Below are 16,403 nucleotides of genomic sequence, written 5' to 3' on the forward strand. Positions count from 1 at the left end.
GACTCATCAGTGGCAACTAAAAGTTATTAGGCACAAAATGGGCCCAACAGAGGCTGTTTCAAAGCTCACGAGAGGCCCATCCACTTTGAACATTTGAAGACCCCAACCATAATTATAGCTTTGTCAAAAGCCCTCCTGGCCAGCCCTTTGTGGGCCCCAGGCCAGAGTAAATGTTCCCTGCATATCAATGTGAAACATATGTAGTGCAAACCCGATTAGAGCAGATAATTGTTGTAAAGCAATGAAAGCTGGTGTTACCCTAATCCTAGTCTACTGCTGTCTGTCCTTAGGCAAAGAGCCGTCTTTCCGCTTCGACTTTTAGTCATCATCTCCTTCGTACTCCCCACAACGCTCCCAAGACTCTCCATGATGAAAAAGGTAGTCTAGCAATCATCCCTCTGCCTTTATCTGGTTTCCTCCACTCTCATCATAGCTGTTGGCGTCAGAAAAGTATGGAACAATAACAGGAAGCCTCTGCAGGGTGGGAAGTAGGCTGACTCCCAGCTGGAGGACCGTGTGGATCCTGGAAACGGCTCACTCCCTGCCTTGCTTGGTGAACCGAGGACTGCCTTTATCTGCTCTTTATTTCTCATCGAACTAAATAGGTTTTGCGAGGCACTGTGAGAAGCCAGAAAGTTCTGTGGGCTCGACCCGCTGCGAGTGCAGCCCATCCCGCGATTCAGGTAAGAATTTATTACAATTCTTTACAAATTAAGACTAAAGTGATTATTTTCTATACGCGGCAAGCACCTAATTAATATTGCATATGCTACTATATTCATGTCTTCACTCAAGCATGCCATTTGTGGTGTAAATGACTGCTGAATAGAAAACATTTAGACATGTTGCTGGGTTAATGAGACCCAGTGCATACCGGAAGCCGAAATATGCCTGTTGTGGTAGACAATTAAACAGTGCGACATTGAAAAGGAAATGGTTTTGGTTGATAAAAATAATTTTCTTTTTTTAGTTAAATACTTGTTATTGGTTTACCACTGAATAAAATATTGTCACTTAGGCACATACATTACTAGATGTACTACCCATTAATTGGTGCAGGGAGAGGTGTTCTATAAACATTCCCATTATGCGTGCGCTATATTTTAAAGAATCAGGTACATGGGTGTGGCCGACAATATTAATTCTCTGCGATTCTCAGTTTGTATAAACCGTGTGTGCTGTATTATAAATGAATCAGGTACATCGGTGTGCCCGACAATATCAATTCTTTGAGATTCTCTGTATGTGTAAACATGACTGTGGGCAGAGCATGTGGGGACTGGAAAAGAGGGCCTTGACACAATTCAGTATTTTACAGACAGCAGCTAATCGCGGACATCATTTTCGGTGGGAGTTGTCACAATGAGCTGGAATGGAACTTTCTATTTCTACATAAGGGATAATGAGACATAACACATAACACTATCTCCTACTGATTGCTCTAGAACTTTTTAGCGTGCGAGTAGATTGCTTATTTGAAAACCCTAGCAGAATCACATAGTGGTTCAACACCTTAGAGCAGGGAATGGGAGCACGCGTCAGGGACACTTATAAATAGGGTATATCTATACTGGATTGTACTGCAAAGGAGAATGAATATAGCGCTTTATACCACTGATGAGCCTGTGAAGCTCTTTAGTTCACACCCACTTCCTGGGGTCCTTTCAGACAGCATGGTTGATAGGGCGTGGGTTGTAGTTTGGCCTACATGGGAGATATTGTATATGATGTGTGAGTATCTGAGACATGGCCCAATCAAGATGCAGCAAAGTGGCACCTGCACGTACAGATATGTCGTGTATGTGTATACCTTCCATTGTTTTAGGAGCTTTCTCTATCATACACATATTATACAGATATATGAATGGAAAAATTCATATTTTTGACTCTTTCAGAAAATTTGAGGTGGTTGTCAATTATTTGCATTCTTGCTGGAATGCAGTTCCCAAGGTTGTCCGTCTTTACCAACAAGTAGCTTCTGCCATTGCGACACCAATTGAAGAAAGCAGTGATCAAGAGCGTGGCCTACCTAGAGCATGGTGATCTACAGGCTTTGCAGTGCTGAACACCAAAGGGATACAGGGAGATATTCAAATTCATAAATATTAAGTAGAATTGTACATATCTGTAGTAGTACAAGGTTCATTTCATGTGCCATAGATACATTTATAACTTTGCAGAAATCTCAAATATTTATGTTGCAAGGGACTTTTCTCAGAAGAATGAATGGTGTGTGCAGATGATGTCCAAGCCGGAAATGCAAGCACTGAAAGTTCCATTAGGTACAGCCCATTGCAGAGGATGTGCTTATAAAGACCTATATTGTGCATATCCTTGCTAAGTGCTGGGTGACTTTCTTTTCAGTTCTTTATGCAGTGATTCATTGAAACAGCAAGGGATCTCACTTGGGCCACGAAGAAGCCACAACTTGCGACCTCGTTTCACTCAAACCATCCATTTGAATCCCCTTCTCTTTAGAGTTGCAGTTGTCGCATGGCATTGTTACCAGGGATAAGTAAATTGCTGTTCCACCACTGGAGTTAAACGAAATTCATTTAGTGAGACTTCAGGGTTTATGAATATTGCCAGTGAAAGAAGAGGCCCAGAAAAAGGTTTTCCCATAAGAATTTAAATGTTTAAATCAGTTTTGCAGGTGGACTGTCACTCAAGATCTTTTTGCTCTGAAGTTTGTCGCTAACAAATTGGCAAGGATGTTTCACCTGCAAAATCTATATTTATGGAGAGGGGACATGGGTAGTTGGGCGGTAGAAGAAGGACAGAGATATGAGAATGACATAGTGAGACAATGAAGCAGAGGAAGAGGCAATGTAGAAACAGAGATGAGCTAGAGAAACAGATGAGGTAGAGAGAGATTTAAAATAAAAAGAGAAAGGTGAGATAGCCGGAATAAAAGTTACAGAGGGGTTGGAACATAAGGAAGTAGTGACAAAGAGAGAGAGGTAATGTTTTAGAGTGAGGTACAGAGAGCTAGAGAGAAGAGAAGGAAATATAGAGAGAGCAATGAACACACTAGGTGGGAGATTTACAAACATTTTGCACCGGGTTAGCATCACAAATGTGATGCTAACTAGCATAAAATGTTTTGTTTACTAGTTTACTTTCCAGCGCAAAACTTGTTTTGCGCTGGAAAGTACCCTAAAAGTAACACAAAGAAGCGCAAAGCAAGGGGGAGGTACATGGGTGGGACGTGGGTGTTTCCTTGCAACCACCCATGCTTCGACGCAAAACTCTATCTACAAACAATAGTTGTGCACCAAAAGTTAATCCCTTTTAAAAGCAGACGTTAAAAAGAGAAATGTTTTCATTTCTCCTTTCTTTTCCGACTTTGTATGCGTGCTGTACTGTACAGCACACATACAATATGAGAAAAGTTTTAAAGTGTTTCTAAGCATGGTATTTTGTACTGGAGGATACCCTTCCAGTACAAACCTATGCTAGACTCATGCAAACACCCTTGCACTGTGATTCAAAGGTGTGTGCGTGGCGCACAGCAGCTAAAATCAGAGCCAGCGCTAGGGAAAGGGGAAAAGAGAGCCATTTCTGGGTAGACATGGCGCTGTCCTGCTCCCTCCCAGTCACGCAGGCAGCATTTTTCAAAGCTGCACTGCACTGCATGGCTGTTTGGTAAATCTGGGCCTTGGTGCGAGGTGGAGAGTGGTAAGGTAGAAAGAGAGGTGAATTAGAGATGAAAGCATAGCAAGGTTGGACTAGACATGTGAGGATGTTAGAGAAACATACAGAGATGCACAAAATGTACTCAGTCTGATCACATAGATAGATTGATCATTTGTGTGGCACTGCAGCTGTGGTCTAAATCAGTTTGTCCGCACTAGACAAGAAAATAATGTCACATTGGTCAGGATTGTCCTGGTGTGTTGTATGTTATCTGAGAATGTAAACCGCGGTACAGTGTGCAGTATAGTGTTAATACAACAATGTGTTCCCTTCCACTGCTCCTCATTTCTTCCGGTGTAAGGAAGCCCAGGCTGATCTTGATCCTGCACACCATGGTCTGTCTTGTACAGTTAGCAATGTTCTTGCTGCAATGAAGGTGTTCTCGATACCAAACTGCTACTTCTGGAGGTACAATCTAGCTTTACCGTATGTGTGAATTAAAATTAACTTCTTTAGATCCAGACTGTACTTATGTCGGCTAGGCACATTTTGAAAGTGTAGACATATCTTTATGCAACGAACACTGCAGTGCTCGGTATATGAATTGAGAAACAAAATGAATAGCATTTGCACCCTTTGACAATAATAAAAGTACTTGCATAGGTCCACAGCATGATTATTAGTTTTTAACATTAACATATGCCAAGCCCACCTTCCTCCCTTTTATACTATGTCAGACTTCCCAGCCCCCACAGTGCCACCCTATGTCATGCACAATTGGCTCTCATAACACAGTCAAACTGCAAAGAGCTGATATCAAATGTTGCTACGCAAATTGAGCTCGAAGCTGTTTTCAGGGAGTGGACTTTCAGCTCATGAGTTGTGGCTCTGCGTAGCTGACGTCCATCAGGATTTTTGTAACCCACTGAGGCCAGTGACTTCAGCTTCAGAAGCTTTTGTTTGTGTGTTTGAGAGGTGGTTAGCATGGCTCTCAGTCAGTGGCCTGCATAAAGCCCCACCCACTCTCCATAGCCCCTCTCATTCCTCCTCCTCTCTTGGTGGGTCTGTATGTTTCTGCAGTTATATATATAGTAAATATTTTTTGTTTAATGTTTGCTGTTGGTATCAGTTCTTCTGATGATGCAATGGGCCCATATTCTTGCTTCTGTTCTTCTGATGGATGTTTTTAGGATGTTTGAGAGGTAAAGGAGATTTTAAATCAAGCTTTCAATTCAAATGACAGCATAACCTCTTTGGTCACACATTAACCCAGGAGACGGAACTTAAAGTTGAAAGGTTTATTACAAATTAAGGGCCAAATTGATGTAAATGAATCTCAAAATCATGGTATATAAGTACAAAAATCACTAAAGGTGAGGTAAAACGTAAAATGAAGTAAAATCGCATAGGGATTAGGCATACAAGAATTTGAGTTGAAGCAATACAAAAGATGAGAAATATAATCTAATGATCTATATGCAAGTTGCAATCCCCCTTGCCTATTCATAGGAGAAACCGTTAATATAAATACCCTAAACTAAACTACAGCGAAATACTAATTAAGTCTCAGGAAATATAGGAAAGAGGCAGCATAACAGACACCTCAGTAGAAGTTCTGATAGAGAGGTATTGCATAGCACAAAGCAAAACAAGGAATAACGAGTAGAGAGGTCTGTCCCCCCCAAGCCTCAAGGGAATCTACCCTTTTCTAATTAGGTGAATACAAATTAAACCTACAGAACCTCAGAGAAAGCTATGTCATCCACAACAGTAGTTTCCCATCTTTCTTGCACAGTTGAAATTGGCGACTCCCTTCAAGTTCTCATCCCACAAATCAAACATCAGGACGACTGTTAGACCTGACAGCCTTAGAGTGGTCATCCCCCAACTTTTTGCCAGCATCCCTCCACTTTTTTGACACTGTTTTTTTTGGTTTTAGGACTCTGCACACTTTACCACTGCTAACCAGTGCTAAAGTGCATATGCTCTCTCCCTTAAACATGGTAACATTGGTTTATTCCTAGTTGGCATATTTGATTTACTTCTAAGTCCCTAGTAAATTGCAGTGCATGTGCCCAGGGCCTGTAAATTGAATGCTACTAGTGGGCCTGCAGCACTGGTTGTGCCACTCACATAAGTAGCCCCTTAACCATGTCTCAGGCATGCGTTTGCAAGGCCTGTGTGTACAGTTTCACTGCCACTTCGACTTGGCATTTAAAAGTACCTGCCAAACCTTAAACTTCCCCTTTTCTACATATAAGTCACCCCCAAGGTAAGCCCTAGGTAACCCATTGGGCAGGGTGCTATGTAGATAAAAGGCAGGGCATGCACATGTGTGGTTTATATGTCCTGGTAGTTGAAAACTCCTAAATTCGTTTTCCACTACTGTGAGGCCTGCTCCGTTCATAGGAGAGCTTTAGGACTACTCTCACATACTGTTTGAGTGGTAGATTCTGATCAGAAAGGGGTCACCAGGTTATATTTAGTGTGGCCAGAATGGTGATAGAAAATCCTGCTTATTACTATTTTAGAAATGTCACTTTTAGAACGTGAGCATTTCTCTGCACTTAAAATCCATCTGTGCCTTACAGCCTGTCTCCAATCAACATCTGGGCTGGGCTGGTTGACTTCCTTGTGCATTTCACCCAGGCAACCACAAACACAGGACACTCAGTCACACCTGCACTCATCTGCATACTGAATGGGTCTTCCTGGGTTGGCAGGGTGGAGGGCCTGACACTTACATTTCAAAGTCTAGTGGCCTGCCCTCATACAATGGACTGCCAAACCCCCTACTGGGACCCTGGCAGACAGACCTATACTGAAAGGGGAAACTGTGCACTTCAAAACCACTCCTTGAAGTTTCCCCCACTTCAAAGGCATGTTTGGGTATATAAACTGGGTCCCTAACCCCACCAACTCAGACACCTCTGGACCTGAACCTGCAACCTGTCAAGAGGAACTGCCTGGCTGCCCAAAGGACTCATCTGGACTGCTTTGCTGAGAAGGAATGCTGCCCTGCTGTTGCCCTGCTGCCCTCTGACTTTGCTGAGAAGTGCTCTCCAAGGGCTTGCCTTCTATTTTCTGAAGTCTCAGGCCCAAAATGACTTCATCTGTTCAGGATACTCCTTGTTCCGCCGAAAATCGCCGCATAGCCTGCTGCAAATGATGCACAGCTGTTTTGCGACTGAGAAATTGCCGCACAGATGAACAGGAATGACGCAGCCCGACTTCCAGAGTGGAAAATCGACACACAGCCCTACCGGATCATCACACAGCCGAACTGGAATGACGCAGCTAATTCGCTGAGTAGAAAATCAATGCAGCGCCTGCCGTGTAACAGGAAATTTGACGCATCGCTCTATCGGATCGATGCAACGCCTGTGTCTTCTTTCAGTGCTTCCAAGATTTCCCAGCATCATCCCTGGGTGTCAAAAAGATCCCCGCATCACAGTGAGGAAGCAAGACTTCACACCGAAAAACGATGCAAGCCCCTTGAAGAGTGGGAAGAAACGTCCATCGTCTGTACCACGACAACATATCCGACACACACCTTATTTTTCCACACATCTCCTCCTCTGCGGTCTCTGTGCGTGTTATTTTTGACATAAACCAGGTACTTTGTGTAATCAAGAAACAACGGTTAATTTCTAAGATTAAAGACTTTTTGATCTTGCAAAAGTGATTTCTCAACTTGTGCTTATTGAATATTTATTGTTTTGACCTTATTTTAACCAGATAGATATCATATATTTTTTCTTAACTTGTGTGGTGTATTTTTTGTGGTGTTTTCACTGTGTACTGTATGATTTGTTGCACTAATACTTTACACATGGCCTTCTGAGTTAAGCCTGACTGCTCAGTGCCAAGCTACCAGAGGGTGGGCACAGGATAATCTGGATTGTGTGTGATTTGCCCTGACTAGGATTATGGTCCCTACTTGGACAAGGGTGTATACCTCTGCCAACTAGAGACCCCATTTCTACCATCGACCTTGAATGTTTCCCAGTGTCTGGTACACAAACAGGAGTCTTTTCTTCTCAGTTCGTTAGCGCTTCTTGACCTTGCATTGTATCTTCCCATACCGACCTAGCTCTAGTACACATTCACTATCCCAGGATACCAGATGTATACCAGTAGACTTGCACGAACGCACCTGCAAAGAAAGAATATTGCAACACAAGCAAAACTCCACCTAGAAGGTTAAACACAAGAAACAAATGTTTCAGGCCTTCAGTTATGCTAACTTAAAAAGACATCCAATGCACGTTTGAACTACGTGATTATTAGTGCAGCTTGTAACTATGAATGGAAACAGGAATTGGAAATAAACACGATATATGCAATTTTACCATAATTCCATAATCACAATACATGAATATAAATGCGCATGAGTACTACAATTCAGCATGTTAAAATCAAACATAAGAACACACATACTGTATATATGAACTACTAATCTTCCACACTGAATTTACCTTCAAAAATACAATTTAGATGCTACACTATACATTAGTAAAGTTAAGGCGTGCAATATATGTTTGTCGATTACATTGTTATGTCACTTCTGCAACGCATGATGGTACAACCAAAATGATGCTTCACCAGTGGATTTCACTCATTTTCCATGCAGATGTTTTCTATGATTAATTCAGTGTTTTATGTCACTGATTTTGTGACTTTTGCTGCAACTTACTTGGAAAATGTACTGCTACCTTTTGGTGGAAAGTGAGGCAGAACCAGCAGAATTGGTTTAGGAGACTCCTCTAAAACTCTTTGGCCATGGCGATGACTGCCTCCTGCCTCTCTTCATCTCATCCTGTGTCACACCAAATAAAATCTGCGTCTTGGGGAAATTATTGGGTGTAATAAATAGCACTTACAAGTTTGCCCTTGTCACAGGGTAGTAACAAACTTACCTTCATGCTTTCTGCCCCAAGTTCTGCATGTCCCACAAATTACCAGCCCCTTTTCACCTGGCAAATCTTGGCACGTTTGACCTTTAGAAATGTAACAGGAAAGTAATCAAACTTTTTGGCACTTTATTGCATCCCAATAAATACCGGGTGCAATGGACTTTCCACCCCTTATACATATGATGCCAACAGGATTTGTGCAGAGAAGTCAATATAACAAAACACTCATAACTGAGGCCTAAATCAACATAGAGAACTTGACTCACAAAGGTAAGTTACACTTTTAAGTAAGTTTATACTTTGTAGTAAGTTTACTACTGTCAGTATTCACAAACTCCAAGTGTAAACTTACAATGAAAGTGTATGTTACATGTCGCCCACCCCCTAATATTATTGGCTTACTCTTGTGTGGATGGATGATGTCTAATGCCAAACTTCTTCCAACACCTGTGTTCCTTCTACATTTATTACTAAAATCTATATTTACATGCGCAGAGACTCCACAGTAGAGGAGGGGACCCCGCAGATATAATTACAGGAAAGACTTACACTTTGGAGTATGTTTTGTAGTATTTTTTGTAGTTCTACAAATGTACTACAAAGTGCAGTTTATGACTCAGGCCCATATTGGAATACCACTGATTCCATGGATAATTTTTTACTGGTGTCTACTGGTAAATTGGGTTATTTATGTTTTTCAACAAAGTTCTAGATGGTGGAATCCTGGCAGGAAAAATCTAGAGTTTTGGAATTACTGGAGTAGTTCTCATCTTCAACAGTGGAACATTAAGTTGGAAGGGATTGTTTCAGGGAAACCTGAGAGACACATGCAGTTAACTCACAATGAGAACCCCAAACTGACCTTCCAGCATTAATATCTGTAAGCAGAGCAATGTGCAGAAAAATAGCATGTTGGGGAGTGAATGCCACAGTAAGTAACTTGAGATAGTGGACTTTGGCTCAAGACAGTAATATACTGGGGCTATAGATAAATGGACACTGAGCAATGTTGATCTGTCAGGATGTGACAGAGACATGGCAGTTGGCATGTGGAGCAAACAGTGGTGTAACAATGGAAGTGCAGGCAGTCTTTTATAAAGAATAGAGTGTTGGGTAACACTGACCTATGCAGACTAAGTGGCATGGGCACAGGTGAGAAAGCAGAGCATGAGTTGAATATGACAGTGATGACAGTGAGGGATACTGGATAGGTAAAGGTAAGAAATTGTGAGTGGCTTCGAAAGTAGGAATTGTAAAGGAACTTTTAAGAAGTTGAACTGGATTTTGTGTTGGACAGTGAGGTTTGCAGGACAGCCATGGGTGGAGTGGTTAGACAAAGGTAAGCCTTCACAAATATTTATTTTGAAAAATAACAAGTATACCATCTTCCTGATTGTCAGCATAATTGACTACTAAGTTCAAACTGACCATTATCTGATATCATCAAAATGTTATTATACAGAAATTTAAGGAAAACATACTACTACATCTTGCCAGCAGCTGTGGTTCCTCTATAAAGGCAGAGGAGTGCCCTCCCCCTGCTACAAGTTCAGAAAGCATGAAAATAAAATGGCAGTAAAATGATTTTATTTTGCACTCTGCCAGCCTGAGCCCATTTTGAGGGCAGGGAGGGTCAACGCTTCATTGCTGCTGATTGGTAGGAGGGAGGACTGGCTACTTCAGCTTGAAGTGCGCATGTTGATCTGACTGGCTGTCTTGTGATGGCCAGCCCAATATCCGTACTTCAAACCTCTCCAACCCAAGCTGCCTTAGACAGCTGGGGGGAGAGCAGGCACAGGTTGCCAATGCCTGTCGGAGTGTTGAGCAAGCCTGCTCCAACCAATCCTGGTGCTTCTCTCATGCTGCTTACCATTATTAGCAGCATGAGAGCAGCGTCTGGATTGGTAAAGCGAGCTGTCTATGGGTCCTGGTGCTCAGAGCGACAGACTAGACAACATCAATGACATGCTGCAGGCTGCTAAGGGGTACGTAATAAAATGTTGGTATGCAAATTGTGTAATTTAACAAGTATTCATGTTAACCTCTCCAATACCTTTGGGCCAAGTTTGCGCAGCACGCTATATGAAAAAATTCTGCTTGTCTAGTGCACACTATGAAAACTTTGTGCCCCACCATTTTCATATATCACCAACCACCACTGCTTGCTGGACAGTAAAAAAATAGATGGTCAAAAGGTGAAGATATTAAGGTAAATGCGAATGACAAAATACAATAGTATGTATACAAGCGGTGTATACAAGCTGTATTGAGAAAAAATGAAAACTGCAGAGTGAAAGTCGGGTTGTTTCTGATTACCCAAGCAACATTTTTCAAATAATGTGTTGTTATTATTGTCAGTGTGATCTAAAAACTATTGCTCGCCTTTATCAAAATGAAACCAGTAGAAAATCAGTGATACAAAATAAATGGCACACATTCTTTAGCTAGCATTAGCTACGTTACAAGATAACCAGTGAGGAAACAGGGTTTTCTATATCTCATTCTTCAGGTGTAATTATTAATGGTTGGTGAAGCTTTGATCATCAGCAAAGAGGAGCGAGGGGCCAATTATCTTTATAACAATGAATCAATGAACACTTTAAATTCAGTCAATAAAAAGAGTTAGTATGAGTTAAAGGGTTTTATTTTCAAAACTTTTAGTCTTTCATCTATATAATTATTAGACATTAATCTTAAAATGTCAGCATTAAAGGTTAATATAATCCAGCAATCCATATTTGATTATCAAATAGAACAAAATGTTTGTTAGAATTGCAGTCGCAATACTAATAATACAAAAAGCATTTCCATAAAGTCATTTTGCTAATGCAAGTTAACTTGGGATAAAGAGGAGAAAAGGTGTCACTTCGGAAACCTAACAAAGGGTTCTTATGAGAGAGAAAAATCTGTGTACAAGCATGAAGCATTTGCATTATAAGCTGGAAAGTATTCTCAGCTCAAAGACATCAGCAGATAATTCAGTAAAATGTAAATATGGCAGCCTCTCATGAAGAAAAGGAATCAGAAACTCAAGGAGAGTCTCCAGGCAGAGACTCGGGGAAGGAATCCACCCTACTCTAGGAACAATGAAATGTTGTTTGCAAATTCTTCTATTTTTCTACTCTCATCGGGTACATATGAGCAGCAGTGTGGAGCTTTCAACATCTTGTAGACTCTGCTTTTCTATGCTAATGAAATAGGTGAAGCTAATTGATCTTGCAAGACCATTGATGTAATAGCCACATATTCTGCGTTAACAGCTAGTAAGTCACCAGATGTACTAGTAGCTAACTTATCTACTATTGTTAATAACATCCTACTTTCCTCATCATTTAAGACTACTGCTACAGGTGGTATGATTGCTCCCTAAATATCTCCCACTAATTAAGTCCCATCATTTGCACTATGTGGGTGTCTTTATGGTGGTGTCATTGTTAAAGCATCTATGTTATTTACATGATACATCTTAGAAAGCAGCAAAGCTAAACGGCAAACACTCTCCCAATCAGCTGGCAACTGGAAAGAGGCATCCTGTCCATACACAATTTAAATTCCAGGAATAACTGCCTCTTCCCGTCTCAACATTTTGACCGGTCCTCCCAAAACTTAAAAAGTGTGCTCACAATTACACATCCCAATATGTCTTTTTCTAACCTGACTTCTCCTTTTGTAAACACAGAATTTCCCTTTTTGTCTTCTATTTTCAATTTTGGATAAACCATTTTCGTTTTATATTTATCTTCCTCCTTCTTCCAAAAATTCCTTAAAATATCATCATGTTTATTTTTACTAAGAAAAAGTTGAGCTTGTCTTTCCTCTAATGTTAACATGAACGTCTTTTCCAATGGTCTCATTAAACAGGTTAGGTTCTTTACATATGCCTAATAGTTTCTATGACTGTGGGCGATCTAAAAAAATACTATGAAACTTCCATATCCTTTGCTTGTGGGTGAAGATTTTTTCTGTAGGGGAACTTTAGAAAGAATCATATTCATAGCTGGAAAAATATTACTCAAAAAGTTCCTGTCTATATATTTTAAAAAAATAAGCAAAATACTGTGTGTAATAGCATATGACAAATGGATATGATGATACGTGACTTCTTCTGCAGCTGAAAAAGGTCAGGGTGCACATACATACCAGTGCTTAGTATCTAATGCTTGAGTTTGTTCCTGTACAAATCTTGAATAAACATTAGCCCAAACCCCTTTCTTTTGAATAATCTACAAATGAAGCCAGAATTCTGTCTCATCTGTTGTGGAGCTGAAGATGCAGGTGTTTATAATTCCAGTGTAAAACTCATCCCAACTAAAAGGATTATATCGGCTCATATAACAAGTATTAGTGTGACAACAATCACTACTCTACACTTAGCTTCGGTAAAGATACATGTTTGTCTACAGTCAGACGTAAAGTAGAATAACAGCAGCAGGCAGATTCAATTATCTGCATTGACTTCTACTTGTGCAAAAGCGCAAAACATTTAATTATCAATAGCCGTTATTTTCATCCAATTTATGTATGAAAATCTTCAAGAAATATCCCTAGCCCTACTCCATCTTCTTCTAAATGTGATATCCTTAGTCTTCTACTGCAATCTTGGTGCCATTGAATTCTTCTTAATACTTTTTGTTCACTTTCGTTGATTCTTTATTGTCAGTTTCATTTATTCCAGTCTTTTATTTCGGAGTTTAAAACAAAGATCATCATATATTGTCTCAACTGATTTGGTTTTGAATTCACTAAATAGTGCCAGTCAAGTTATTTGATTGCAATTTTTATTTCAGAAATCTTATTTGGTCAATGCTGTTTTCCAGTGTGGCATATCATGGAGGTTCAAATGTCTCTGCTCTCAGTTCGTTAGGGTTTTAATCTGATGCATTTTGCACACTCTCCGCATAGTAAATCCATTCAGGTGCAGAATACCTGCACAACACGGTACTATTGATCTTTTGGATGTCCTTGGTGTCTGCTGATCTTCCTCTGTTTTACTTATACCACTAGATTCTGTTTCTTTGATGATGGTTTGTGGTATTCGTTCTACTGGCAGGCTTCGCTCAATTGCCTTGTACCGTTCACCCATTCCAGTCTTCATAGGGGTCTTTCTTTTCCCACACTTGTTGCTTCATTTAGGTAATTTGTTGCTCTTATGATGCTTCCATAGATCCTTTGTCGGTTCTCATTTCTACCTCTTCTGTGTGTGTCACCACTCCACTTTGTAAGATTTCCGGAACTTGCACTGGTGAGAGATTTGGCTATACTTCACCTTCCCCTGTTTCTTCCGGATGTATGTGTACAGATGATCTCAGATTCGACTCAAAGAACACTACTTCATACAGGTACCTCACTCTCTGAATGTGCGATGCATGCACCCAGTTTGGTATTGCAGCACTTTTGACAGCATTGTTTGTAATCAGGATGATCTAGTAGGGGCCTTTTCACCTTGGCTCCAAGCAGGGGTTTTCTTTTAAGTTTTTTTTAGCATTTTAATAGTTAACAACCAAGACATATTGATCAAGGTATCCAGCATACATTGAAGTAAATCGGTAATGCAAATGAAACAATATGGCATGTGTCAGTACAAGTTATGACAAAATTCAACAATGAGTAGCTGAGATGGGATGGAATAGAAGGATGTCCAAAATTATCTGAGTGTTCCCCCTTTACCCAGGGTGGAAAACATAGCTCTCTGTGAGGTCGGCTATCAAGACATGTTTGGAGCAGTATGTTAGGAAGGATTGAGTCTGTGTATTAGGGCCAAGTGTGGCATAGCCAGTTTAGGAGGAGTGTTCCACCGACTCTGGGGATAAAAGGACCTACATGTCAGAAGCTTGGAGTGTCCTAGACATGGCGAGATGCAAACCCCAACCTACCTTGGTGGCGGATGTAATTAACAAATGGGTGCCAAATGGTCTCAAATTTGGCCTGCTTGTGCCTAAGCACTGCAGTGAGCTTCTCCATGGCATATATGTTTCAAACCTTGCTCCACCACAGATTAATGGTGGGAATGTGTGGCTGTTTCCACATTTGGGTGATACAGAGGCGCACTGCTAGTAGGAGAAATTATATAAATCGGCCTCTGGAGGTGGTTGTGGGAAGAGTTCTCTCCCCAGGTGGATATTTGCACTACTTTTTCACCAGAACCTAGTCACCTGGGATAAGGTCATGACATTGCTCCTAATGTTAACAGGCAGTGACAATTCAAACCTGGTGAGATAGAGAACGGACCACATCAGCTAATCCTTTGCAGTAATTGAACATCATGTCATCTGTGATATTTACAGGTGCATTTACAGGTATATCAGGCAGCCTCATAGCATGAAGCATGAGTATTTCATGAGGTGATTATCCTGTTCTCCTCTCAGGGATGCTTCGAAGACTCATCAAAACCTTTGGTAAAGCATCTGGCCATTTCAATTAAGTGGATGTACAAAATTGATCCTTTAAGGTTCTGTTTAATTGCTCCACTATCCCTGAAGCCTCAGGATGATAGCTACCGTGTAATCTCTGTTATACCTGAAGAGCCACACACACATCATTCTAAGGACTTCATTATTAAAAGGAGTCCCTTGGTCTGACTCCAAAGAAACTGGGAATCTGAATCACAGAATAATGTTATGTAACAGAAGCTTATCTACAATGAGAGTTATTCCTCCACGTTGGGTAGGCTTCCACCAATTGGGAGAAAATGTACACTATAATGAGGATATAGCTGAGCCTGTTGCAAACAGGCATTTTGACAAAATCCAATGGCATCCTGTTTAAGGGCCTTCCTGATCTTCCAATATGACTAAGTGTTACAGGTTCTCTTCCTCACATTCATCTGCTGACATGTAAAGCACCTATGGCATAGGTCTACAGCTAAAACTCTGAATCTAGGATTGAAATAATTCACCTAAGCAACCAAACCATTGCATCCCTTTCAAAGTGTGCAGGATCATGGAAATGTCTGGCCATGGGGAATAACAAACTGTCTGGTAACTCTGGTCCTCCATCTGCTGAAACCCAAGTGTCATTTGCATTTTTAACACATCCTGCTCTGATCCATCCTTGCTAATTTGCCTCTGAAACTTTTCCTGTAGTCTCTTGATCTCTTCTCAAGTTTCAGGTACTAACAATAACGTTGAAAAGATAGTGTCCTGTTCAGATTCGTTTGCGTATTCTCCATTAAATGTGCATGCCAGAAGTGCGTAACTGAAAATCTTCCCGTAGTCTCACTACATACTCGCTATTATTAATGGGGGAACCATGTGATGTCATAAATGCCCTCTGTGACCATAACTGCCCAAAATCATGGATCACACCAAACCCTTATTAACTATCTGTAAATTTAGTCACTCTCAATTAAGCTGAAAGGCAACAAGCAACTTGCAAGGGCAATTAACTCCGCCACTTGTGCAGACGTAACAACTCGAAGCCAGGGGGCTTTTACCACTTCTTGAGGTGTGCAAATTGCATTAGCTGCTTTCAAAGTTCTTTGATTGTCTCTTAAACATGAGCTGTCTGCAAAAATTACAGAGTTGGACTCATCAAGAGGCTCATCCTTAATGTCTGTTTGTGGCTTGGTGCATAAATCCTTAGTATCTCATTTTGATTTCATCCCCTTCAATTGCATTCTCAGGCAATGGTAATGATGTATCTGGATTGCACGTCTGACAGTTTTTGAAAGCTACATTTTCAGCTGCAACTATTTGTTTGTGGTTTGTCAGATACTGCGATTTTGAATGAGTAGGCAAAATCTTCACCGAGTGAAGGCCCATGGCCATTACAGGATGTCCCTTCACTATGTTCTTACATCTCTCAATACTGACACAAACTGCAGCAACCGCTTTAAAGCAGCCAGGCAGTCCT

At 40.9% G+C, this 16,403-nt stretch overlaps 1 protein-coding gene across 1 annotated transcript in view; it reads left to right on the forward strand.

The window, feature by feature from the left end:
• The first annotated feature begins 546 nt into the window (after positions 1 to 546).
• The window catches only part of CDH5 (cadherin 5), a 286,155-nt gene continuing 270,298 nt past the window's right edge, over positions 547 to 16,403 (forward strand). The window contains exon 1 of the mRNA XM_069217168.1: positions 547 to 683. The gene's annotated coding sequence lies outside the window, so the exon portion shown is untranslated. The remainder of the gene's footprint in view (positions 684 to 16,403) is intronic.

This window comes from Pleurodeles waltl, chromosome 12 (assembly GCF_031143425.1).
Source record: "Pleurodeles waltl isolate 20211129_DDA chromosome 12, aPleWal1.hap1.20221129, whole genome shotgun sequence".
NCBI classification, from domain to species: Eukaryota; Metazoa; Chordata; class Amphibia; order Caudata; family Salamandridae; genus Pleurodeles; species Pleurodeles waltl.